This window comes from Elaeis guineensis, chromosome 8 (assembly GCF_000442705.2).
Source record: "Elaeis guineensis isolate ETL-2024a chromosome 8, EG11, whole genome shotgun sequence".
NCBI lineage: Eukaryota > Viridiplantae > Streptophyta > Magnoliopsida > Arecales > Arecaceae > Elaeis > Elaeis guineensis.
Genome location: NC_026000.2, coordinates 132945855 through 132950963, shown reverse-complemented (window position 1 = coordinate 132950963; position 5109 = coordinate 132945855).

The following is a 5109-nucleotide window of genomic DNA, read 5'->3' as shown; positions in this document are numbered from 1 at the left end:
CAAATCTTATCTTGGTACATCTGAATTGATCGGGATAGACTAAAAATATTATCCTCTAAACAGCTTTCACCTCTATCTATAAATAGAGGCCTCAAAAGGATCCTCAACGTACGCACATTCTCTCTCTCACATACTCTTTCTTATTTATTTTAGAGATCTGACTTGAGTGTTGGATTATCCCCATCAGAGCTAACTCCGATCAAAATTTATTTTCTAAATTTTACTATACTCACAGATCCTGCTCAACTTTAACCATCTAAATCAGGATCAGAGATCTGCCACAACAGATTGGCTCTAGAAGAAGGACCATACCCATTTTTCAAGAAAGAGCAGATGATCGACACCATGGCACCATATAAAGGAGCATCCTCCCACCATTCCAATACTGCTAACTCTCAGTTAGTTGAGAATCTTGCCAACCAACAAGCCCTGGTGCAGTCCTTGAAGGTTCCACCTCCACCTTTTCAATTGAAAATGACTGTCAATGCAAAGCAGATCAACCTACTTATCCAGCAAGTATAGAATTTGACTGCTGCTATTTAAGTAATGCAGCAGACTAATCCTATACCATGGGCTGCTCCACCACTAAAACAATCTCAGGCTCCCCACAAAGCCTGAGCGGGGAAGGCAAAGTCAGCAAAGCTGACCCCAGGGTCCAGAGCAAAAAGAGTGGTCATCCTCAAGTCCTCACTTTTGACATGACTCCACTCCAGATTGATCCTACTCACTGCACTCAGAGGCCTACACTGCTTGAAAGGTGAAAATTGACCGTAGATTCTATGAAATGAATCAATAGATAGAGGCACTCCATAATTGGGCTCCTACTCGGGATGACATATTTAACACTGATCTGCTATTCAGCGTCCGAATCATGCAGGAGTCACTTTTCAATCACTTCAAGATGCCGTAGTTGGAGAACTACAATGGGACCACTAATTTTATGGACCATCCAAAAAGTTTCAAAGCTGACATGCTTCTCCATAGGATAACTGATGCTATCCTGTGTTGAGCCTTTCCATCTGCTTTGAAGAGTGTGGTTTGGCAATGGTACTTAAGTCTCAAGGCAAGAATGATTCACTCATTCGACTAGCTGAGTCGGGCATTTATCATCCACTTCATACGTAGCAGAAAATAATGTAAAGGATCAAAATCTCTGAGTAGCATCGAATAGAGGAGGAAGAATCACCCTGATCTTACATTGGCCATTTTAATGCAGCATACTTGTAGTCCACAACCTAGAGCAGTTGGTTGCCATGATTGCCCTAAAGGATGGACTCTTGAAAAATGGTCTCCGATTTTCACTGGAGAAGATCTGCCTCCATGACTTTGCCGACATATTGGCTCGAGCAGAGAAGTATGCTTGGATAGAGAAAGCTTTTAAGGAAGAAGAAATCCTAGTAGATGCTACTATCCAGAAAAAGAAGGAAAAAGGAACAAGAGAATCCTCACCAAGATGGGACCATGGAAGAAGTCAACGGTGCTCCCGATCTCCATCTAGATGTCGAAGGTCCAGAACCCCTCTTCAAAATCATTGGACAAGAAACCTCTATGGAAAGAGGTGACATATATCTCCACCATGAAGATTCACAAATTACATGCTACTACACACCTCTCAAACCCAAGTGTTGATGGAGATAAGGGATTGACTCCCTAGGACGAGAAGGATGTGTACTAATCCGGGACAGCATGGTCCGAATAAATATTATCTGTACCACCACGATCACAGACACAATACAGAAGACTGTATCCAATTCTAGGATGATATTGAGGAGCTTATTCAATGTGGGCATTTGGATCGATTTATCAGACATCGATGGGAACAGCAGGAAGAACTACAGAGGTCACCTCGGCCATTGGAGCAACAGCAAAGAGAGCCCTCCAGAGATCAACTCATGATCGAAATAATAAACACCATAACTAGGAGGCATCATGGTGGTGGGATGGTGGAACCCACCGAACCAATCAAGAGATGGAGAACTGAAGAGCCAATGGTTTTCACCAAAGAAGATACATAAAAAATTCAGTTCCCACATAATGATGCGGTCATTGTATCTTTAAATATAGTAAATTATGATATACGTCGCATATTAGTTGATAATAAAAAATTGGTTGATGTATTGTTTTATGATGTTTTCTCTAAAATGGGTGTATTCTCAAAGCGATTGAGGCAACCCAATTCTCTCCTTATAGGATTTATTGGGGATGCCATTCTTATTGGAGTCATTATCTTAATGGTAGTTGCCGATCGAGCCCCTCGATAATCCATGACTCAGGTCAATTTCTTTGTAATCCAGGTGCTGTCAGCTTACAATGCCATCCTCAGGCGGTCAGGACTGAATGCACTCTGGACCGTAGTGTCTACATACTACTTGAAGGTAAAATTTCCAACCAAATATGGGATCGGAGAGATTCAGGGAGATCAAGCCTTGGCGCGATAGTGCTATACCCTCGCTCTTCAGAGAATAAAACCTTTTGATGCATGCACTGTTGACAGACTAGATACCCATGATGAATTAGTTGAAGAGCATGGGGAATCAGTAGGAGACCCTGAGATGATCCTATTAAATGATGAGAATAAGGAGCACATAGGTCACATCGGATCCAACCTGCATCAGGTAATCAAAGATCATCTTACATTTTTTTTGTAGGAAAATGCCGATGTTTTCGCCTAGATACCGGCTAACATGCCAGGCATCGACTCCATAATGATGTCCCATTGGTTGAAGGTGAACTCAATCTATCGACCAGTCAGGCAAAAAAAATGAAGATTTGCCCCCAAATGATAGAAGGTGATAGTCGAGAAAGTGGATAAGCTACTCAAGGTCGATTTCATATGGAAGGCAATCTATCCACATTGGATTGCTAACATGATCCTCATGAAGAAGGTGAATGGCAAATGATGAATTTGTATTGACTTCATTGATCTGATTAAAGTTTATCTAAAGAACAGCTACCTGTTACCTCGGATCATTCAGTTTGTGGATGCTACTTCGGGACACCAACTTCTTACTTTCATGGACGCTTTCTCTGACTACAATCAAATCCGGATGGCACCTAAAGATGAAAAAAAAATCTTCTTTATTACTGATCGAAGTCTTTTGTTACAGGATTATGTCTTTTGATTTAAAAAATACAAGTGTAACTCATCACTGTCTCGTAACCAAAATTTTTAAGGATCAGATCGGGCAAAAGATGGAGGTCTATATGGATGATATGCTCATCAAAAGCAAATTCTGACAGGCTCATATTGACGATCTCGAGAAGACCTTCACCACTTTTTGAAAATATCGGATGAAGTTGATGTTGGAAAATACGTCCTAAAGCCAATCATTTGGATAATTGTGTTCATTCTGTAATATGTATATGAATTGTTAATCAATGAATAAAAGTTATTTTAGCATTATTCATCACAAAGATACATCTTTTTTGTAGAACTCTTGTATTGTGATGAAGTCTTTAGAACTATAAAGTAATCGATAAAGAAAGATTTATCGTATAATTCTTAAATATGTTCGCAACCAAATAATATATCATTAAAGGATGATGATGTTTATCGAGTAAAGGTTGTTGTGTGCTATATGGGTTGTGTTGCCCAGCTATGCAACCCAAGAGGAGGGATGAATTGGATTTTTTAAAAAAGATTTAAATTTAACTTACAACTATGAAGATTATTTAACAATGAGTAAGATAAGTATGAAAAGTGTAATTTATGCAAGGTGTAGAAGTTGGATGCAAGAATGCAAGAGGATAAAGAAATTTAAAAGGAGAGCAAGTAAGCACAACACAAACAAGAAGATTTATAGTGGTTCGGTGCCAACCTTGCACCTACATCCACTCCCCAAGCTCCTACTTAAGAATTTAAATCTACTAGACTGTATTCAACCCGAATACAACATCGGAACCTCCGACTCTAGCTATCCCAAGCTAAAACACTTATTTTTCGAGTATAAGCCAACCCAATACAATCCGATTCAAGGTTCGGATCAACCTTTCCACATTTTAGAATCCTTCCAAAATAAAATAAATAACTCAAAAATAAAGTATAGAAGTTAATCACATAAAAGTACAGATGTAGCTCCTTTAATGAATAAATAATACTTTAAATACACTTTACACAATTAGAAGAAAGTTCTTTTTGATTTTCTCAAGATGGTTGGAGACTTGAATGAGCTCTTGAGGAGTTGGTGAACTTAAAATAAAAGCTTCTTGACCTTTTTAAGTGGGCTCTTGCTTAGGGTTAAAATAAATGCTTGAAGAATCTTTTTCAATTTTTTTTTTTTATCTTTGATTCCCTCCTTTAAGTGCCTTTTATAACTTCAAATAATGGTGGAGAGTAATCTGGACTGAAATAGAACCGTTAGAGCACATTAAATGAGCATTAAATACAATCAAAATGGGTTAAAAACTAGCTGTTGCAAAAATTTTCTGTCACAGGGATCGACTCATAGGGTCGACTCATGCTTATAGGTCGACTCATGGGGTCGACTTTTATGAAAAAGAATAGAAAATGACTGTTCTATAATTTTGATCTGCAGAGCAGCAGAGGTCGACTCATAGGGTCGACTCATGCCAAGGGATCGATTCATGGGGTCGACTCACAGAGTGTGCCAGCCAAAAATTTTGCGTACTGTTCAGCCCTTTTAGCCATGAGTCGACTCATGGGGTCGACTCAAAAATATAAATCTAATTTTCTTATAAAATATACTTTCAAAAATATTAAAATTACCTCCAATAGATTACACATCTCTTGTTCTTGCTCTTGAGGCTTCCGAATCAGGTCTGATAAAATTATGATTTTACCCCTGAAATATAATAATTTTTTTTTTCAAACCAAAATTATTAATAATCTTCTCAAATACTTTGTAATCATCAAAATCAATTCAAGGAGCAACAATCTCTCCCTTTTTGATGATGACAAAATACTTGAGCAAAAGTATATATAAAGTATTGAACATGAATTTTAAATTTATGAAGATGCATCACTTAAATATTATAGCCAAGTATTTGAACGAAATGCATCATAAGCAGTTTGAAGACAAATTTAAAATTTGCTAAAAATTTGAAATTTGCTTATAAGTTCATTTGCTTGGGAGAAAAAAAAAGCTGATG